Here is a 23,751-nt window from a genome sequence, read left to right as displayed (position 1 = left end):
TGTTAGCGTCATCACTGTGAACATGTGCACAGTCTCACAGAGCAGCTAACATGTCTCTAGGCTCTTGTTCTTCCTCAGCTACAGAGACAAAGTGATCTCTACAGCAGGAGCTTATCTTTAAGTCTGCAGTGTAAACAGGCTCAGTTAGCACCTGTGTCAGAACAGGATTTACTCAGAGAAATCATTTATCTGCAGGAGAAACTCAACACACACACACACACACACACACACACACCAGTGAATCTCTTCATCACTGAGCATCTGTTTGTGTTTTTTCTCAGATTAGAACAAAACACTGATGAAAATGAATTAACATGAATCTGCCACCAAGTCTCAGAATAAAAGTTGTCCCTGTGGACAGGAAGAGTGATCCTCAGGTAAAAGATCCTGACAAAGTGATGTGCAGCTCGTTAAAGCTGCTGTAAACATGATCACAGATACATGGAACCAGGTGTGTCTACCTCACCTGTCTCTGGATAAACACTGGGTCCTCTTAGTTTTTGTGTTTCTTTTATGTTTTCAGTGAACTGTGTGCACACGTCTGACATGATGTTGTGTTGTGGATTGTTTGAGAGCTGTGGGAAACTCTGACTTCCAAGAAAATAACAGAAAAAGAAAGAAAGAAAGAAAAACAACAAAACTATGAAGCTGCAGATGTCTAGATCTTGTTGTCAGCACCTGAATGCACCACAGAGCAGCCTATATTAATGTATTTTTTTCCCTTTTTCTAATCAGACTTGATGAAACACTTTTATTATCTGGTTTCAGGACCAATCCCTAACATCCTGTCAGTCACACTGATCCACTCTGATCCACAATGAAGGATCATTACTGAACTAATAAATCTGGTGCCTGGGTGCAGCTCATCAACAGGTCAGAGGATAAAAAACTTCCAAACATTCTCATTAATGGTTCATTCTGAAATGTGATTTAATTTCAGGGACTATGTGAAAAACAAATATCTAAAGAAATAGTCCCACCTCTCCCCCACAGCTCTGCTACCTTCCCTCTCCCCTCTCTCTTTGCTTTTTCCTGCAACGTTACAGAGAAAATAAAAACTACGACAGAAGAACAGCTCGGAGGTGGACAGAGCTCTGTGTTGACATCTTACCTAAAGGAGCGTGGGCGAAGCCTCTGGAGAGAAACACAGTGGCGTCGGTCAGAGTTAAAACACGGATCGTTGTGAGAGAGCAGAGTTAATGTTGCTGCTCAGAGCCAACAGCCTCTCACACTGACAGCTGATCTGAATACGAAGAGGCCGACGACCAGGACAAAAGACCCTGCTAGGACACAGGCGACACCTCCCGAGGCTAAAACACCTCACCCCCACCCCAACACATCCCCCTCCCTGATCCTCCATTCATATTGCCCTGCAGGAGTCCCCCCTCCGCCCCCCTTTCTCCTCACCCTTCCCACAGGGTTAACACCCCCCACTCCGGCCGTCTTAATGCGAGGAGCATGTTGAGAAGCCACATGTTGGACACAGGCCATTAGCATCTGCAATGTGGTGGAAAATACAAAGATGAGTAAACTGCAGGTCACTGCTCAACAAAGACTATAATATGATATTAAAGATATCAGAGGGAGAGGGAATTAACTCCCCAGAAAATATCAACACTAGTGCATTACACTACAAACAGTTACTGAGGATTTATCGATTTACCTGCACAACTAAAAACAAGACAGACACTGCTTCTTCAGGGTCAATCAGTTCTGCACCAACCATGTTTTATTTAACTGTCAGATCAATGCAGCACTTCATCTATGGATTTGCTTTAAATATATACATCATCAAAGTGCGATAAATGTGCTTTTGCAGCCTCAGAGTCCAACTCCACACCCATTCAGTTTATATCCATCCATCCAGTCAGGGCCTTTTCACTGTGCTTCAATTTTAACTTCACTAAATGAAAACTAAAATAGCAAAAAGTGCAGCAAGTGAAGTGAAGCATTGCAACGAGAGAGAGAGAGAGAGAGAGAGAGAGAGAGAGAGAGAGCCACAAGAGCTTAAAGCCTAACATTTCAAATCAAATATTAAATGCAACAGGACTCTTCTCCTGTAAGGATGGTACTTCAAAATAAAGGTGGTATTCCAGAAATTCTCAGTATTTTAAAGTAAGTTTCAGTATTTCAAATTTACGACCCACTCAGAATTAACCTGTGGCCCACTTTGGGACTGCAACCCACCATTTTTTTTTCATTACTGCGTAACTAAAGAAACAGCTAAAGAGAGCTTGTGTTAAAACCACAGACCTTATTTCAGACTTGTAACCAAAAACCCATTGACTTTGGGATGAGGGAATAGGAAGTGCTAACATGCTAACTTACTTCCTGGTTTTAGGACTCATTCCTGCAGCTCTCTGTCACCTGATGATAATGAAGCTGCTGTGATAACTTACAAAGAGTTTAACCTTGTGCCATGTATTAGGAAACACTGTGTTTGACAAATGACTTCATATATTTAATCTTATCAGTTCATGAAGCAACATGCTCACAGCAAACACAAAACACTGAGCTGCTTTTGCTCTGAACACCAAACTAAACCTCACTTTTCTGATTTAGTCTTGAATGAACAGAACGAGAATAAAACAAGAGGAGCAGAACAAACCCTCTGAGATATTACCTCTAAGGTCATAAAAGGTTTCTCACCAATAGAAAAGTCATTTATCTGTCCTGTAGACTGGAGTTTTAACCATGCTAATGGTTCAAAACCAAAATCAGAAATCATGTCCAGATACCATCTCAGGTCAGACCAAGTCAAAGGGTACAAAATACTAAATTCATGTGGGCCTTCGAGTTCTCCTTTAGCAGATGTTTTTATTTTATCACTGACCAGGAGCTCAGCAGGATAAGAGCAGCAACACAACAGCAACACAACAGGTCACACACTGAGTTTGTGTTCCTGTAACAATCCTGACATCTGTGTAGAGTCCAATCAGTCACAGAGGCGTCCCGTCAGGTCTAAATTAAACTGGAAATGAGAAATATGACAGTGGCTGTGTGGAGCTGGAGGATCCACCAGCTGCTCCCACACACACACACACACACACAATCACACACACACACACACACACGCACACACACACACACACGCACCTAGCCTTTCATACCCCCACAGAAATGGGAACACAGAAACACAGCAGGGTCCTCTATAAAAGGCATCAAATCAGAGTTGGACTCCCACGTGCAGCTCGGAGCTGAAGGCGATCGGTGCTGCAGCAGCATCTCTCCGCTCTGCTTCATATCACGCAGTAAACTGAGGAGAAGGAGGATCCGGGTCAGCCTTCATCCACCTCCTCCTCCTCCACCTGCTGCTGCTGGGATTCAATCAGTGACTGACGAACATGTGACCACTGACACAAACACCTTTCACGTCCATAAACCGCAACGATACAAGGTGTGGGACAAAGGTTCAGGCCAATTATACGAATTCTCTGCTGTAAGAAGCAGATATGTTTTCAAGGCCTTTAAGACTCTAGTGCAGTTTCTCACACACTGGACACATGCCACTCATTGTGATCTGAACCTCAAACGCATCTTGGTGCTGCTCATCAGTGCTCAAACACTCAAGTTACCAAACAGCAACAACGAGGGGTCGATGAGAAAGGTTCAGATTCTGATGCATCAGAGCAGAAAGACGATGAGGCTGAACAGAAGCTGTTCACCGCTGCTACTCTACCACATAAAACCACGTCAGACAGAGTGAAGGAAAAGGCTGACGCAGCTGGCAATGGCATCCAGAGTCTCTGCAACATCACTTTAATGAGCTACCAAGGCTTCAATAAGAGAAAGAAAGAGTGGAAACATGTCGCTGCCTAATCACAGCTGAGTATCTCAGCACTAAACACATCCACAAGCTTCAGGCTGGTCGGGGACCAGAGGAACAGCCTCCCCACATCCAACATGCACCTGACACTGTGATTGGTCAGCTGTGCTTAGGTGAGAACATACGTTGTTTGAAAGTCTCTCTCAACTCTGTCGCAGACTTCTCATGTACAACAGTGTGAAAATCTTCCAGGAGAGACTGTCCGAAACTGTGCACCCTCATCCCATATTTAACCAATATCATGTCTCCAACAGCAAGGAATTATGGTGCGATCCAGTTGTTCTTGGAAGTCTGAATTTCCAAGTTCCTAGTTGGAAGTTTCAACCTGAACCCCCCCTGAAGTCAGATTTCCAACTCAGAAAGTAGGAGCAACCCCACCAACCCCGACATAAGAATTAAAGATGGCTGCTACTCACATCAATACTAACACAGTTTGTCTCACATTAAGTCAGTTTTGTGTTTTGGTAACCGAACGACAAATCAAACGTAATCAAATGTTTAATGAGTGCATATTTGTTTTGATACTCTGAAAGAGCAACGACAACAAAGGTTTTCCTGAGAGCGTCTGTGTTTTTCTGACTTCTCAGCTGCAAATCTGATGTAAATGGAACACAGCGCCAGAAACATGAACGTCTGTGACTCAGTGACTCAAGTTACGACGATTGGTCGTTGGCTGAGTGCTGGAGTTTTCCTTATTGGTCGTTGCTCAGTTTCAGTTGCGTTGCCAATTTAGCTCCATTGTCGATTGATTTACTGACTTTTCAGACCCTTGAGAAACCTTTAGAACATAACAAATGTAGTGGCATATTGGACAAACCTTAGCTACTGTCTGTAAAAGTGAGTCGTCAGTATGTGAGGTTGGACTTTACCTCCACAGACATGAACGAGCTTCTAATTTTCTCTCTGAATGATCATTTTAAGTAAGTAAATATACACAAATCACAACTCAGCTCTCGTCTTTAACTTCTGTGTGATTCTGTTGGACAATGTCAAGGCTATAAAACCAGGATTTTAGCAGCAGTTTGGAAGTGACTGCTGGTTCATGTGTCGTCTGAATGAGCCACAGTTCAGTCACTGTTTTATATTTGTTCCACAGAAACAGAAAAACGTGTCAATGAGCAGCTTTATATGGAACTTGGCTGAGTTAAAATACTGTACAGAGAGAAGGAGAGAAGCAAACAGATAAAGAGCTGACACCAGGCAGAGTGAATGAATCATGAATATGCTAATTAACATATTACACAGTCCAGACATATACAGGGTTTTGACCCAGTCTTGTTTTAGAGTTAACAAAGCTCCTCCATTATACAGCTGCTTCCACTGGCTGAGTGCAACCAAACACAACTGATCCTGATGTGTAAAACTGGTGCAGAGACTCTTTCACATGGCAGGGTTACCTCTTTATTCACTGCTCCTGATGTGAGTTTCAGGTTTAATATTTACAAGAATCAACGCCAATATTTGCTTTAAAAAGCGACATAAACCTGAAACATCAGAGCACTCAGAGGAACAAAGAAGCATCTCCATATTTCACTTCAGTCTCTGGCTTCTCTCCTGAGCTGCCATCAGTCTCTATGATGGCAACTGGTCTTAAAAATCACAAAAACGCTCTTAACACGAGCTCATGATTGAATAAATGACAGTAAAACTCCTGTCAACAGACAGTTTAACAACCCAGCGTAAATCAAAAGGGGAACATGTATAAACGTGCTGTAAAAGCAGCGATAAAGGGGCCTCGCAGCAGCGGCAGAGTTTGACTCGTGCTTGTTAACGTTTAATCCTCAGAATTGGCCGACATAAATCTGACAACAGCTCTCAGTCCGTACAGGAGCTAAAACACAAACACAGCAAACAGATAATGACCTGAAATCAATCAGAGCTGCAGAGGGATGATTAGCATGCAGGGCTGCAGCCGTCTGAGCGCTCTGGACCTGTTTCAGGAAACGCTCTGAAAGGAGGACAATGTTATGAAAAGTAAACATGAGCTACTTTCACTCAAACACAGAATCTTTCTGGAGTAGAAACAACCTGATGGAGAGGAAATATATGGACGGCCTCTGGATGAATATGGTACAAAAACACACAGTTTGGAGAAGTGGGTAGAGGTGTACCTGGTATTAAAAATATATAATTTTAAAAAGATCAAAAAGAAACATGAACATTTTCTGAACACAAATCATCTCAATCTGACAAGTTTCTTCCTCCTCTCTGTGAACAAGAGGCTCAGCCACAGGACTGAGGATCATGTTTTTACTGTCTGACAGGAAACAGAGAGAGAAGGAGACGTCCACCAGGGACATTTCAGTTGGTATGAATTTTAACCGCTTGGCCATAACATATTCTCATATTCACATATCCTCCACCTTTAGCGGCATCAAACATGCTGGTTTGCTTCCTCTTTCACCTCCTTCAAACCTGCACCAGTGATGAGAAACCTACATGCTGTGCTGTCACAACATGCAGCCACATGCAGAAATAAAAGACAACACATTACCATTATCATTAATCGGCAGAATCTCAGCTGTTAAGATGAATGTGCTTCCATGAGCCCTGTCACCCCAGCGCCCTGAGGGCTGGTTCTCCTCTCTCAATAGCACAGTCACCAACAACAAATTAAAGTATCTACCATCCAAACCATCAAAAATACAGAGGACTCCTCATCCTCTCACATCAGTGACTGTACATCTGTCACTGGATAAATAATATCAGATCACAACCTGCAGCTACTGTGGAAGTTTTAACAAAGAGACATCACATTTTCCTGCTTATTTTCACACAATAACACCACCCTCATGTGTTTACTGTAGATTTGTCCACATCCCACCCCCTCCCCTAAGAGCGATGTGAACTCACACAATAATTGTTGCAGAGGACTTGATTGACCGGCTGTGAGTGAGTGAGAGTGTCTGAAAACATGCTCCATCATCCCTGTTTTCAAACGATAAAACACCCACCCCCTGTTTAACAAAGTGAGAGAGGATGAAGAAGGAGATTTAGCAGTTTTCCTATTGTTAGAGTGTTTGGCTGGACCAACATCTGAGCCAGTTCAGAGTGGACTCAGTCTGAAATCATCCTTGAACAGATGTGGGCACCTGACCAGCAGCAGGTGTTTGTGCTGAGCTGCAGGATGTGGGTCGACACTTTCTGTTCTGAGCCGCGGTCGGATGGAGCGGAGATAAAAGCGAAGGATGGCAGTGCAACGTGCGGTCCGCTCCACCTACATCAGAGTCCATATTGATTTTATTTTTAAACATCCTGTTGCACAACGGAGCAGCAGAGGCAGAGGGAGGGGAAAACTCTCAGAGCTCGAGTTGAACTGATTCAGCAGCAACAAGGACATCTGGAGACAATACTGTACAACATGTCACACTTCAACCTCCTGGCAAGAGTTTCCATTAAAGAGAAAAGTCAGTGTGTGCTTGAGTGCAGCCTGTGTGTGTGTGTGTGTGTGTGGTTAATGTCTCTTTCTGCTTGGTCAAACACGTTATTTATTTCTCATTGTGTGTGGCCACAGGCCATAAATATATCTGTAATTACCCACACAGCCGTCAGGTGGGGTTAATGGAGAAACCATTAGCAGAGAGAGGATGAATGGAGGGAAACAGTGGAAGGAGAGGAGGAGAAAGAGGGGGAGGAGGAGGAGGAAGAAGAGGAGGAGGAGGCATTCACGATGCATCATCAGCAGATATTAGTGGTTAATTCTGTTTATTTTGAATCTGTCTGCTTACAAACATAAATGAGAATCACAAAAAAAGGTGTTTTTAGAAAAAGTTACTCAAACAGGATGAAAATCTGTTTGTTATTTTCAGTAGCAGATTATTAGAAAGAAGCACTGAGACAAATATGTGGGGGTCAGAGGACAATTACATTGATAATAATATTAAAGATTGTTTCTTTTTTCCAAGTTTTCTCAGATTTTTGCTTTAATCTTGTGAAATACTGGATCATCAGGTTATTTATTTACAGGGGTCACAGGCTGACGAGGCAAACCAACACTTGTTGGACTATCTGACAGCATCTCCCCTACAGTTTCCTGATGTTTAGTTTTTAATTTTCTCAAACCAACGATCACAGAAAAACTTGTCTCAGGAGTTCAGATGTCTCAGGCAGAAGTTTTTATTAGAAGCTGTACACTAGCAGAGAAAAATGATGAACAATACACTGACAAATGTACAAGAATATAACTCCAGCTGCCAAATATGGACAAGTTATCTTCTATATCTAATGGTGTGAAGATCCTATTGGTCACATGTATCTTGTCCTTTACTCTACTTAGTTCATCCTTGACTGACACTGGATTTGGACAGTACTGTCTAAGTTTATGACCTTGTTGTAACAGAGAGAAGTGTCTCCACATGTCCACTATCAGTCATAGTTTGGGTTAAACAGTAAAAACACTGTGGAGGTCTTTATGATCTGAACTATTAGTGAGTAGGAGGATTAGAAAATATTAAAAACACAGTAGAAGTAAGAAAACACCTTCACCTGAGCAGTATGAAGGTGAGAAAGTCTGTAGGTTTCTCTCTTCAGTCTTCCAGGAGAGAAAGTACAAACTGTCCATCGTCCTCATTTAAAGGATTATTACGTCTCCTTCCTCTGTAACAGAGGTGTTTGAACCTGTTATAAATTCTTTAACCGTGGTTTACTGCAGCTGGTTTGTTTCAGCTCAGTCTTTACAGCAGCAGGACTGTGTGTGTGTGTATGTGTGTCTGTGACTGAGTTAGAATAAACGACAGTGTGTTTGTCACCCACAGTTTTTACATTTACATAACACATATTATTCCTGTCAAACTCTTTACCTGACAGGTGAATATTCCACTAATATTCCAGTTTACATGCAGCTGTGTTTATTTCTGTTTCTGCTTTGAATCACGTGGCGTAACGAAGCTTTGTCATTGAGGGAGGGAGAAGACAGGAGAATTTGCTTTGATGCAGCTGGTGTCCCTGATGAAAACGCAGCAGAATCTTTGTATTTTAGAAATGAGATCGCAGAGAGCTACGAATCGAGATCGCAATTTTAATACGATTAATCGCGCAGGCCTCTGCTGTGCGTCGCAAACTGACGGAAAAACCTCAGCTAAGATTTATTTTCTGAATGTACTGTGTCCAAAGACTGTTCCTGAAACCAGAATAATATCAGCACAGCCCACATGCCAGTATCCAAGCAGAATATGCTGTTTACATGGTCTGTATAATAATGTATGGGGTGGTACAGCACAGAGGAATCAGATATATCAGGCTGCAGACACACACACACACTTATGGGATCAATTCATTGCTGCATTTTGTGTTGATTTGTTGTCACCGGACTCGTCCTTTAAAGGAAGTGAATTTGAAGAAAAGTGGGTTTTTGTTTTTGTTAAAAGTCAAAGCTTTTATGTTTGTTATCAGAGGAGGAAGAAGCTTCTCAAAGGTTAAAAACTGCTGCGGGTTTCAGACGGTTATGGTGAAGAGAGGAAGAATAAAATCCATTATTACACTGTCAGTGGAGTACATTAAGGCTCACTCAGCACAGCTTGTAACATTAATATTAGACTGCATATACTGTACCTCTGAAATATTGATCAGTCATATTTTAATGGTTCAGATTCACTTTTCAGTCCAGCAAACAACAGAGCAGGAGGAGCTCATTAAAGACCAGAGTCAAACCAAAGTTAAGACACTGCAGGTGTGACGGAGCTGAAAGAGTCAGGACGTCTGGTCCTTACAGATGTCTGCAGTGTGAGTCAAAAACAACAACACCTGCTCTATATCATCTGGTGTTTCTTGGTTAAAAACTGAATAAAGCTGCAGAAGTTCAGCCATGAGTTCATCCTCAGCTTTTAAAAAGTCAGGAGAGCTTGAGGTCGGCAGATACGAGACTTTAAAGCTTTAAAGGCTTAAAAGCTTTGGATTATAAACCTGCTCCAAATACTCACTTCCCTCCAAGTAATCAATAAAATATTGAACTGATGCTACAATCAACTGGAAGCCAAATGGCAGTTATGTAATCTCTCCTCTGATAATAATAATAAAAATAATAACAACAGCAGAGTCACCCACGCATTATAGCACACTAACACACACACACACACACACACACACACACACCGAACCTGTTTTCAGTCCAGTTAATGAAAATACATTTTAAGAGAAACGTTTTCAGTGAAAATATCTGAAAAGATGCAAAATAAAAATAAACTGTTGACTGATAAAGGATTTCCATATAATAGCTGCTCACTGCAAACATGAATAATTTTTATATTAATATCTCAGCAACTCTGTACTTTCTGTATTCAAATAAATTAAATAATTTTGCTTGTAAATGTCTCATTGTATTCCTTTAAGGAAAAACACATTATTTGATAAATTTACATTGCACCCCTAAAGTTCTTTATGCACAAATTTTTCAACTTAGGAGCACATGAAGGGGAAAAGTAAGCATCAAACCCTGTGAAGACATTAAAGGCTTCGCACACATCTGCAGTCGAAGCCCCCAACACCTGGAAACAAGCTGATGACTGAAATTAACCTGTGAAACTCAGTGAAGTGATTTCTGCAGTACTTCAGTTTGTGACTGCTCCTGCACAACACTTAATATATATATCATCAGGCCATGTTGTGCTTTAATCTCTGTATATACAGCAGAGTAATCACATTTACATCAATGTTGCAGCTCTACAGCCTCTAAGAAGAACATCTGTAGCCACAATAAACTCTTTCACCACTGTTTGTGTTAAATATCACATAACAACATATTTAAAATTACAAATATCTCCAAGGACATAAAACAATCATCACCCTGGTGCTGAAAAGAGTCATAATAATGCCAGAATATTTCAAATATTTGCTCACAAACCACCAGCACACTGATCCAGATCAGGGTCACCTTCCTGCTGAGCAATTTGACGGGTGGAAAAAATACAATTACCAGGGAGAAACAGCCTAGATTTCCTGTTTATTTTCAGTACAGGCAGATTTGTGATTTGAAATATGCTAAAAGTGAACTTTTCAATTATGCACACACCTGAACCTCCCTAGGTATTTCTGCAGAATAACTGTGGAACATCTGCTGTTTTCTAATTTCTCTCTCTTTCTTCATTTTTATTTATTTATTTATACCCCCTCCCCCCACTTTCTTTTTTCCCCCCTTTCTTTATGACTAATTACCAAGTCAATCATCTGTCGCCACGGTAACGGGTCACACAGCTTCCTGGACTCATCACAATGACCATCGATAGTGAAGTGTAATCACATGTACACAGCTCTGTCATTATTCACTCTGTTACTCTGCAGAAGGAGTCATATACACACACACACACACACACACACACACACACCCGAGACCAAACAATACATTACACATGTTTAAAATCCCTGTAGCATTAAGATTTGTCTTCATCAGAAATAAGGGGCTTAAAAGGGCTATAGGTACATTTGTGCTTTCGCTTCATAGCGAACATTAGCTACGTATTGATAGCACAGTCTAACATTGGAAGTTCAATGTTAACTCTTGTTTTGTCTGTAGTGCTGTCACTTCTTTTCTTCTATTTAAGTTAGCATGCTAATACTATGTAGCAATTCGCTTGTTAATCTGCTTTTGTCAGGACTTACGCAAATACTGTTTCTGAGTCCAACTTCACCAAGGCCTTAGCCATCTATCTTTGCCCAGCGAAAACAGATGGCCATATCTAGCTACTTTCACTATTTCTGAGCTGCACAGAAAAGAACTGACAACCAAAACACAATGATGTGGTCTCATAACAAGAAACACCTGTAAAACCTATAGCTTATATCAAGGGCACCTGCTTTTACCAGTGGGTGCTAACATCAGCTAGGTTAGCTAGCCTGTTACACACCCACATCTTTCAAACTTCATACTTCCGCTTTGTTAATGCAGGCTCTCTGTTATACTCCTGTAGTCTCCAAGCTAGCTAAGTTAGCTACCTAATGTTAGTACCCAATGTTAAAAGCAGGTGCTAACGTTAGCTGGGTTAGCTAGCTAATGTTAGCACTTCCCTCGACCAGCGGATGCTAACAGCACTGCAACATCTTGAAAACAGGAGAGCCTCAGCAAAGTTGGACCCGGAAGCCATATTTATGTCGGTCGTGACATCACTTAACAAGATAGTTGTATTTGTTAGTACTGTTCGAAGTTATGCTATGTAAATTTCCACTTAATTAGAAATTTACAATTTAAGAAGTGAAACTATATATTCCTCTCATTACTAATAGTATCCTGGTCTTAATTCTTTAATTAGAGTTTAGTATTTTACTTCTATAAAATTAGGGGACTGGCAAGAGACCTGTTTTTAAAAAATTGCCAAAATTTAAGCAGCTTTTACTCCCCTACAAACACTGGATCCTACATTTCCCATAACTTGATAGTTAATGCAGGTTCTCTGTTATAAACCTGTGGTCTCCAAGCTGAGGCAGAAGCGTGGTCATTTTTATTTTCTTCCAGAGCCACAGAGGACATGATTCCACTGGTGGATCAAACTGGTGGAATGTGCCTTTAACTCTCAGATATCAGTGCTCCTATCGGTCAGGGGGTCTCCTCCTCCTCCCAGTTCACAGAGCCTCCACGCTCCGACACCACCCTGTCATGCGTCACTGGTTCTCTCCACTAACCCCACTAACCGCAGCATTAACATAAAGTGCTTGAGGTGAAGTGTGAAATGGCTGTGTGGCAGCCAGCAGCCAAACTCAGGCGACTCATCAGGAATTCCTATCGCACACTTGAGGGATTTCCGAGCGAATGTAAATGACATTTCTCATTTCCTAAATCTGATTTTACACTTCCCGGACGGGTTAAGTGTGGAGTCAGTCGTGGCGGCTGGAGCCAAGTGCTGCTACTGAGGTTCGGTGCTCGTTCCCTCGCAGCGCAGCACTTTGGCACACCTTCTAACAAGTGGTAAATATGTAAATACAGCTCTCTAAAACATCCAGGACCAGAGTTTACCTCTGTTATTAGAAAGAGGGAGATGGAGGGCAGAGGGAGGCATATGCAAACCAAAATGTCTGACTGTAAACACCTCATACAGGATTTCAGGGAGCTGCAGAGAGAAAGACAGTCACATAAACCCATGATGCATTTCAAGTGCCAAGTGGCAAACCAGGCAGGATTTCTTTCAGGGGGGAAGTAAGAGTGAAAAGAAGCAGCATCAGCATCAGCAGAGTGTTAAAGAAGTAACAGCTGCTACAACAGGACCCCAGAGATTAAAGCTGTGTGTATGGAGATGTTATTCATAGCTGTTTGTGAGCTGAGACTAAAAATGTTCCAACACAGATTCAATGTGGACAACAAATAGCTATTTCTACAGAGAAATATGTGCATTTAAAGCTACTAAATGCAATGACTGTGTGTAACATGGACTGTATTGTTCAAAGAGAATTATCACCTGGCTCTAATAGAGAGGTACAGAAATGATCCTAAAACCAGGAAGTAAGTTAGCATGTTAGCATGTTAAATGTCTGAAATAAGGGTTTTAACACAAGCTCAAGACATTTTCATGTTTTATTCTATGACATAAAATCCATCAGTAAATCTCCCACTCCTGATGTTTGAAGCTTTTACGTGTCTTAAAAAAGGCGGTTGATAACGAGTGTCTAAATGAGACTACAGAGGTTGTCGGGGACGTTAACGTGAAAACTGATCTACTCACCAGTCCACCTTTACAGCCTCGTTGTGTTTATACTCACACTCTTTCAAACTATCACTAACTTTCTAAGAAGAAAGGCTTTTGTAGAAGAGGTCAGAGCTAAATTAAATGACAAGTTGGAAGCTCAGTGGTGGAGACGTTGACGTTGACAATTACTGTGTTTATTTTCTGTAATAATCCAAAACCAAGTGAAAAAATCCCATTGGCTTTTTGTGGAGGGAACCACGCTGATGTTAACTTCAGGGTTGGACAACAAAAATTCATCATCCCTGCACCACTGTATAAATCACCTATCTACTACCTGCCCAGCACCACACAGCAGGCAACAGCTGGTGGAGACCAAACCAGAGCTAAAAGCAGAGTGAATACTGCACTCAAACTTGTCCAAATTATTCAAACAAATATATTCTTTACAGCTGAGCCTCTAGAACGACACATGAACTTTTTCTAACCTGATGTCCTGTCAACTAGATTCACATTGACAACATACACCACCTCCTCCATCTGTGGAGTAACGTCAGCCAACTTCCTCCTGATAACAAGACGACAAAACTGAAACTGACCAGATGTTTGATCCTAACCTTCAATACTTCAGTTTAAGACGTTCTGTGCTGAGGAAACTCTTTGATCGGCACCAAAATACTTAGGAGGTCTGATTATTTATCTTCACTGAAAAGAGAACCAGGATTTTATCTTTATTTTCCTCTGTTTTAAATTTAATAAAATCTGAGCACATGAAGTGTTTCTCGTCTGTTCCAGTTTGGTGTGGCAGCTTTAATCCTTCATATTTCAGTCCTGGGTGATGTGGCACCCCCTGTGGTTCCTGAGCATGTATGTACCTACTAAAGGTTTCAAAGTCCCTTTAAAATCAAACATGGATCAACCACTGAGGACGCAAAACACGCCCTGACCAGCCACAACTCATGTTCATGGTGCAGCCGAACACGCTGGACTCACAGGAAGGGAGGGGGGGTCGAAATAACAGGAGCCTGGGGGTGGTGGGGGAGCGTGCCAGAAGCCTGATCTTTAGAATTGAAAATAAAAACTGCTTCGGGGTTATACTGTGCAACTTTATCCGCAGGTAGTTAAAGTTACAACAGCACAAACCAGAATAAATAAATCAGCGAGTGAGAGGAGCACTTCTGTAGCAAAGAGAGAGTCAGAGCAGCAGAGAGGTGCTGACATCCAGATGAACCTGACAGAGTGAAAATGTCCAAAATGCAGCATTCACTGTCAGGTTTCTATTCATTTCTGCTTTTCCCCCCATGTGTCTTTTTATTTATACAAACTGACTGGACTCAGACTTTTACTTCTGAATTTACAGTAGATGTAATGTTGTTCTGTGAGTGGTAACAGTACAGCTGTGACCCTCATCTACAACAACTGTGTTTCAAGAATTTATCAGGCATCAGAGCGAACTGGGTCAGCAGCCATGACCTGAAGATCTGACGACATTTAAGCTTCATTATGGACTGAAAAATAAGAATAATACTGGTTTACTCGAGTGTTTTGTTATGCTCACGATTATTTGCATCTCACATTGGTTGGTGTGTACGTGTGTGCTCAGGGAGGGGGGTAGGAGTGGGGGTCCACAGTATGGCTCAGAGGATAAGAATGCAGCTCAATTAGACCTTATCCAACACACAGGTCACATGGACCTGACACACACACACACACACACAAATCTATGTTCAGAGACATGAACACAATCAGAGCGCACAGATTTAAATGATCAGTCTGATCTGAGTGTTAAACACAAACTGCTGTTTCTTGATCTGACTCAGAGACAGAAAGTGAAGATGTCGCTCACCAGTGTTTGTAGTTGTGCAGGTTGTTACTTCCACTGTTGGTCTAAGCCGTGAATCAGTCCATATCCTAATCCAGGGGTTGAAAACCATTCAAAAATCCATCCAGAACCAGAGGAAAGCTGTGCAGGAGGAGGTGGGAGTGTAATCAATCCACACTCCACAGTCTGTGTGTGTGTGTGTCACATTAACAGCTGTAAACAGCGCTACAAACGAGTCTTGGTCCGCTCCTCATGCGCACGCAGCCACACATGCAGAGAGGACGGAGCTGGAGCTGGAGCCAGGTGGCGGAACAGAGGCGCCGTGTGAGGCTTCAGGGCTCCGGAGGAAGAGGCTGACGCCGCGCACAGTTCCGCCCCGGCACGTTGCACCCTGCCCGGGTTAGAGGAGTGAGGTCGGTGCCGCTGTCAGAGTCCGTCTCCGTCGGTTTGTCGCTGATCCACGAGCCGGTCCGTGTTCACTGCGAGCCGGACTCACACTCTGCTCCCTCCGCTCTGCTCCTCGTAACAAAGTGAAGCAGTCTGCACCACCTCCCCCTACCGGGACAGGTCCCGCCCTCCCACACAGGCTCAGCCAATGGCAGAGGCTGCCTGGTGCTACTGCTCTCTCTCTCTCTCTCTCTCTCTCTCTCTCTCTCTCTCTCTCTCTCTCTCTCTCTGTCTTGCCCCTGTCACACACACTCATGAACATAACACACTCCTCAGCCCTTCACTCTCTGATCACACCTGAACCCTAAAACCTCCAGAAACCAGTCTCTACCTGTGGGGACTTCAGTCTTCATGGGTTGGTGTGCATTCAGGTTAAAGTCCCCACTGGGATATAAGAACAAAGAACACACACACCCCTCTCTCTCAGACAAAGACCCAGCCTCTCACTGGGACCCGGTCTCAGATATTCAGCCTCTAATCGGAGCTGACAGTCACTCAGTCAGGTTCAGTGAGCTGGAGAAACGCTCCTGTCCACATCTGACTGAACCACATTAAAGAGATTTCACAGTGTTTTAAAGCTGAGTCTCCACCTGTAGCTCAGCTCGGTCCACATGAACCAGGAACCAGACTCAACAACAGGAACTAAAGGGTCCACTTACTGCCTTAATGCTTAGACCACATCTGAAGAACAGTCTCAACTCTTGACTTATTTTTCTACTCTCATATTTCATATTCCACAAGCACCGTGTTACTATGGTTTGTTTAGGTTGCTCCAGAAACAGAGGAAGCTTCTGGAAGCTGACCAATCAGAGCAGATGTATGTTGGATATACACTGCCTGGCCAAAAACAAAGTCACACACACTAATATTTCGTTGGAGCGCCTTTAGCTTTGATGTTTAGCTTTAGCTCTGACACAGATTCGACGTGGCATCTCTTTGATAGACTGCAATGTCACAACATTTACTTCAGTCCAAAGTTGCATTCATTTCTTGGCCGGGCTCTTGTATTGATGATTAGGGATTTGGAAAGTCTTCTCCACTACATCCCAAAAATTCTCAGTGGGGTTCAGGTCTGGACTCTGGGGTGGCCAGTCCATGTCCATCTGCACTCATCAGACCACATGACCTTTTTCCATTGTTCCAGAGTCCAGTCTTTATGCTCCCTAGCAAAATGAAACCTTTTATTTCCAGTGCGGGATTTTCTTAAGGCTACACAGCTGTTTAGTTCCAGTCCCTGGAGTTCTCTTCTCACTGTTTGTGTGGAAACACTCTCTGTCACTATTTAACATCGCTCTGAGTTCTACTGTTGATTTTTTACAATGAGATTTCAACAAACATTTAAGTGATCTCCCATCACAATCATTCAGGATTTAATAATGCGTTGGAGAGTTCTTAATCCAGTTTTAATTTCAGCAATCTCCTTAGTTGTTTTCTTTGCTTGATGCAGGCCAGTAATTTGACTCTTCTGTAGTATTTTTTGGCCAGGCAGAGTGTTTTTGTTATTTTGTTTTACGATTCTTAACTTTTGCATGTTTTGACTGTTTTGTACCAAAACCCTGAGGCAAAGTCCTTGTGTGTGTGTGTGTGTGTGTGTGTGTGTGTGTGTGTGTGTGTGTGTGTGAACCTCCTGGCTGTGATTTTGGTTAAATACTGATTAAACATGTTCCCTGTCGTACTCTAAATCTGGGCTGGTGGCCATCTTTCTCTGACTGTAACCAATGTCTGTGACCGTGAAAAATGTTCATCCTGCTTTATTTGCCAAGAGTGAAAACTGTAGGAAGGAAAAGAGAAATATGTCGTCAGTGAACAGATAGATTCAATATAAAGGTTTCCTCATCGTGCTGATAGAAAATGTCATCCAGGTGACATTATGTCTCCTATAAAAGATATTAAAGTTTTATATGAACATAATTTTTAGACCTGCCTGTGTGACAGTGAATGAATGAACAGAAATGAGCAGAGGTGGAAACAGTTGTCTCCTACACACTGAATCTGCGGTATTTCTGTTTCTGGTTTTCATGTGACTCTGTTAAAACAATCAGAGAGTAAAGTTCAGTTTCATTCTTTCTTGTATCTGTCTGACCCATGCAAGAGACGTTCTAGGGTCCAGATACCAAAACGGGAACCACGATCCTGCCATCAAAGAGCTGGAACAGTTCATTAACTCCTGAAAACTCTCCTGGGTTTCTGGGAAAGTTCCTGCAGTCAGAATAAAATAAAAGTTACAGCAGATACTGACGCTGACCGAGTTTAAGTTTGACTGTAGACTGTGAAATGCAAGTTGAAACCCAAAAACATACATCAAAACGTGTGGTTCGATTGGGAATAGTGCGCTATGTCTTTTAGTAACGTTTTTAGTAACCATGACGACGTATATCATGAAAAACTGAAAAATTTCCCTTAAAAAATGAATGGGAAGTCCTTGCAAAAATGATCAAACCCACCCCTCTGTAGAGCCACATTATTTTGTTAAACTTTAACATAGAAACATGGTTGAACCTTTCAACAGGTCACGAGACTTGAGACTTTTTGGGGTTAAATTTGCACTTTGCTAGCTATTACAGTTTTTACAAAATCACATTTAAAGTTTTATGGGTTTTTTTTTTTTTTTACCGTTTCAGTTTATAATGGGTGTGGGATTGAGTGCATGACATCACCCGCACTGTAACTGCCATCTCTGAAAATTTTCCCCCAAAAATCATTAAAACCTCTTTTAATTCTTATAATTTCCAACCTTTGCAGACACTTTATATTTGAAGACGTAGAGAAATTTGTCCTCTCTCACCCAGTGTGACTCCCATTGCAACATGACTCGTGGTTTAGAATAAATCGCTTCCAAGCCAAAGACATTTTGTCGATAGGACTTTTTAACATGTGAGGGCAGTTTTGATGGCAAATCTTGGCTTATGTGCTGTTGTCCACCTGGTTTGACAACAGGACCTTTGGGGCGCACCACCTTTGGGGGTGCCAGTCACCATAGCAACCAGTTACCCAGCGGTTGGCGATAAGTCAGCAGTTACCAGGCGGAAGTGGACTAAGCTGACTCTAATTGGCCAATTAGACTGATGAACTCTTTAAGGCCATTTTTACTGCTGACAGCTGATTATCCTGGATACACACCAAGCAGCAGGCACATTTAAAATTTCTTTTCTAGTTATTATTATTGAAATAAAGACTGAGGGTAATGTAGTAAAAACATTAAGTGAGCCAGAGGTAGTCAAACTAACAGTGTTATTTCCTATTTGTGGACACAAGGCAAAGAGTTTGAAACCCTGCAGAAACCTGAGGCTATGGACTAAAGTTTGAGGAAACTCCAGCAGCTGCAGTGAGAGTACAAACAGCAGTTTAACAGTTGGGATAAATCTTCTCTTTATGAAGCACAGAAAGCATTTGAACTCTGCTTTAAGATCTTTTCATATTCAGTTTAAGATCAACATGGGAACACTTCCAGTTCTGTTTCATCCTGTTGCGTCAGAGCAGAGAGGAGAGAAGACAAAGAGCTGGTTAGTGTTATCAGTCTGGACCTGTGGGGGCAGAACAGTTCCTGAGACTGGAGACAACCGAGAGAGTAAATAAACCACATCAGACCCAGGATGGCCTTAGAGGTAAAACTGTGTGAATAATGAGACGTACGAGATCACCAGACCAGACTCGGTGTGTGATGACGATAGAATCACTGAGTGTGACTCTTTGGGTTTGGAAATGGTGGTTCACACCCCAAATAACAACTCTGACTGTTTGCTATTAATACATGACAATAAAAATACTGAGGGCGTGGGTCTGCAGGAACACCACGGATTGGTCCTTTCAGCCTGGGACAGAGTTGCTGTTTAAGTATCTGTGGGTGAAGTTAATGAGAGAGGATAAAATGGAGCGTGAGATTGACGGCGGGTTGGTTGCAGAGTCAGCAGTAATGCAGGAGTTGTACCAGATCATAGCGGAGAAGAAGGAGCTGAGACTGACGAAGCTTCGGATTCACCAGTCGATCTCCGTTCCAGCCCTCACCTGTGGTCATGATCTATAGGTACTGACTGGATACAAGCGTCCAACTGGGAGGAGACCCCTGGGTAGACCCAGAACTCTCTGGAGGCATTAGATATCTCATCTAGATCTGAACAACTTATCAAATTTTAACTGAAACTGTTCTAACGTGATTATCAGACTTCAAAGTTTGTGATTATTTTTCCAGCTCCTGACTCCCGACCTCAAACATCTGAAAGTCTGAACAAATTATCAGTGTTAAAGTAATGCTCCATTACATTTTACATGTTCCTACTGAGTACTGAACTGAAGCTTGACCTCAAGTTATATCACAAATCAAATCACAATACCTGTCAGAAAAATTGCAGTTAAAATTGCTCAGTACTAATCTCATCTGGTCTGGGAACGCCTCAGGATCTTCCAGGAGGAGCTGGAAAACGTTGCTGGGGAGAGGGAGCATCTGAATCTGAATGAAACTACCAGAGAGTCAGGTCAATCTCTTTTGTTCTGACATTATTATAACAGGTAAATATCAGCCTCTGTGTTTCCCTCCCTACACATGCATGTGGATAAGTGTGATAATAAAGTGAAAGAGCTCCAACACAAACACACAGTCTGACTGATCAAATATTTTGTGTCAACAGCTGAAGGACTGAAAACATGCCGAGTGTAGAACAAAGCTAGTGAGCAACCATCAACACAACACTGAGAATCTGTTTGTTTGTTTGTTTGTTTGTTTTGTTGTTTACATGGATTTCTCACTTTCTGAGTCTCCTCACACAGTCCATGGCGTAAGCTACAGCCTGGATCACTTTTTTTAAAAAAATTCAAACTCTCACTCAAATGCTAAAACTCGTTTAACTCGTTCAGACTGTACACTTAATGAACTCGACCTCTACCAAGTGAAGAAATGAGGCAGGTGAGGACGTGAGGTGTGAGAACAGAGGAAGAAGAAGAAGAAGAAGAAGATGAAGAGGTAGATGATGATGAAGAAGAAGAGGAAGAAGAAGAAGAAGAAGAGGAGGAGGAACAAGAAGAGGAAGAAGAAGATGATGATGATGATGAAGAATATAAGGTTTTTATACACAGGAAATTTGACCTTTATTCTGTTCACAAAATCCTCTGTTTACAGTAATATTTTCTCATCATGCAGATTGTGATCTCACACTCCACCACATGGCTGCAGGTAGAAAAGTGAATACCAGCATGAAGAGTGAAGGTGAGACAGAACCGGGTTGCTCTGAACAGGAGAGGGACCGGCTGAGACAAATCCAGGAGCTGGTTCCTAAACCAGCCAAACTGAACTATTTTATGTTTTTACATTCTTCATTAAACATTTGCCCAAAAGTTCTATTGAATTAATAGTTTATGTGAATATTACACAGCCCTAACTCCAGCCGTGGTCCCATCAACACTTCTCTAACCTGTAGGCCACAGCTGCCTCACAGCTGTATGTCTACATCATATGAACACACACGTTTGTTAAGTGCTGCATTAGTACACTTTGGAGAAAAACTTGGAACCAGCACTGTACATAAAACTGGAGAAATGACATACTCTCAGTCAAACAGCCAATCAGAGAGCTCCCTGTCACTGAACGCAACATGCTGACTCAGCTAAACGGCTGCAGATAACCCTGACTACAGAGCTGAGAATACGACAGGTGACGGTCGATTTACAGATGCTAAACTGCAGCTCAGTGACGACCAGACTCACAGAGAGAGACCAAGGTTCAAAGAAACTTCTACTGAAAAATAAAGGTTAAAAAAAGATGATAAGAGCTAGGGAGAGAGAGAGAGAGAGAGAGAGAGAGAGAGAGAAGTTTACAAACTGGATTCAGGGAGGAGAAGAAGGTGAAGCAGCACGAGAAGCAAAAACCCGCAGATCATAAATAATTCAGAGACAAGTTGTTTTTATAAGAGCATGAAAAAAAATCAGACGAGGACAAGTTTCACTGAGATGCAGCTCAACTCTGAGACGACTACACACACACACACACACACACACACACACACACACACACACACACTCAGGGTGAGGCTGCAGATTCAGAGGAGGCATCGTATGCAAATAGCCCATATGTGCTGCCTGTCACAGCAGCAGCCTCACAGGTACTGTGGACACACACAACCAGGTGAAAGAGAGAGAGAGAGAGAGAGAGAGAGAGAGAGTGTGTGTGTGTGTGTGTGGGGTTACCTGGTGTGACAGCTGATAGGTGGGAGATTGTGTTAGCGGTGGGGTCAGAGGTCAGACGAGATGCCTAAAGGACAGCTGGACGAGGCGGTTACTGTACACTACACTACACTACGCTGCACACACACACACACACACACACACACACACACACACAGGTTTACAATATAATTAACCTTGTCTGACCCACCCTCTGCTACCTGCAGCTCTCCTCTTCTTCTTCCTCCATTAAAACTTTGACTGTGTTTGTTGGTTTGTTTGTTTGTTTGTTTGTTTGTTAAGCAACAGAAAACTAAGAATCACACACGACTACACACTCTCACAGACCAACTCACTAAGCTGCACTTTTATCTGACTACAGCTGTTGTCACTCATACTATGCAATATTATTTCACTCGGGTTATTTTTTTTATTTGTGTTTATATTGTTTATATTTTTTTCAGTTTTTCTTGCTCTGTATTTACTCATATTTATTGCTTACTTATTGATGCCTTTTTCTGTTTTGCTGTCCCTGTTTGCTGCTGCAACAAAGTGGATTCCCCCGCTGTGGGACTAATAAAGGATTATCTTATCTTAACTTGATGATAAAAATATTCTGTCTGTCCAGTATTTTCTCTACAGCTTCATCTGCAGCTTTTTCTTTTTTCCTCTCCTCAGTAGAGTGAGAGCTGACCTCTGTTTACTGTAAACTGAACGTCTCCTCAGGACACTCTGGTCACACGTGTCTGAGCAGAGGCTGTTTTATGATTCGTCTTTATCAGTCGTCTACAGAACAGCAATGTTTTTAATGCAGGAAATAAAAGCCACATTTAACTCACTCCTCCTCACTATGTCTGCGTTTCTCCTTTAGCTTTGGTTTTCTTACAAATTCTTCACAACTGAAGTGTCCTATTCACACCTGAATGCACCAACAAAGACCTGCTCAGTTATTTCAGGAACATAACATCACTGAACTTCGACTAAATATTTATCTGCAGCACTTTTCTCTGATGTTCAGAACCCCTCCGAGCTGAACAGATGATGATTTGGAAACAGTCATCAGTGAGCTCTGGTATTTCTTTTCTTGTCCATTTATTGTGACATGTTTTACTCATCTTTCTTGTAGGTTTCTTCACTTCACACTCCAGAGGATTTTTGTGTTTCCTGCTGCGAAAAGACGACACTGAACAGTTTACAGGAAAGACAAGAGCTGAGGAAAGAGACATGAGGCGGATAAATGCAAATGTGCTGCTGATTATACACCAGCTCGCTGCTTTTATAGAAGAAAAGTAACATTTTCTTGTAATTATGACTTTCATCTTGTAACGACTTAACATCTCATCATTAGGAGAAAAGCTCTGAAATTATGAGACGCAGAGCTCTAATCAGGAGGAGGAAGATTAAAGATATCTTATAATCACAAGATTTTCACCTTGGACTCATGAAAAAAAAGGTTCTTGCAATTATGACATGCAGATTTTATAATTAGATCTATTTCTCAAAATTATCTGAGGTGAAGTCATAATACCAAAATATGGAGGTTGTGATGATGAAAGAACCAAATGTGTTCTCGTTCACCACAGTCCTTTGATGGAAGCAGAATAAATAAATAAAGTCAAATAAAAAATCCTTGAATGGTATTTTGAACAGCTGATCTTTGCATCATTAAATGAAAAGCCTGAATAATGAGTCCTGAGCACGTGCAGTGTCTCTGTCTGTCGTCTCTTCACTCTGCAGCAAACACCACTCCAAGGTTACGTTAAAGTTCTCCAAGACTACGAGGACGCGTCGTCACATGCAGCGTGAACACACATCACATCTTCACAGTGTATTTGTATGTGCAGAGGAGTCAGAGAGGCGGCTGCTGCAGACACAGCTTTAATATTTGATGAGCTGCC

The 23,751-nt window shown here is 42.1% G+C and overlaps 2 protein-coding genes across 2 annotated transcripts in view; one reads left to right on the top strand and one right to left on the bottom strand.

The window, feature by feature from the left end:
* The window catches only part of large2 (LARGE xylosyl- and glucuronyltransferase 2), a 92,905-nt gene extending 77,136 nt beyond the window's left edge, over positions 1–15,769 (bottom strand). The window contains exon 1 of the mRNA XM_018692864.2: positions 15,278–15,769. The gene's annotated coding sequence lies outside the window, so the exon portion shown is untranslated. The remainder of the gene's footprint in view (positions 1–15,277) is intronic.
* The window catches only part of si:ch211-71n6.4 (para-nitrobenzyl esterase), a 197,644-nt gene that overhangs the window by 47,706 nt on the left and 126,187 nt on the right, over positions 1–23,751 (top strand). The window lies entirely within an intron of this gene.

The sequence above is a fragment of the Lates calcarifer genome, linkage group LG2, assembly GCF_001640805.2.
Source record: "Lates calcarifer isolate ASB-BC8 linkage group LG2, TLL_Latcal_v3, whole genome shotgun sequence".
Lineage (NCBI taxonomy): Eukaryota > Metazoa > Chordata > Actinopteri > Centropomidae > Lates > Lates calcarifer.
The sequence above is the reverse complement of the archived record's forward strand: the minus strand, read 5'-3'. Positions and strand labels throughout refer to the sequence as shown.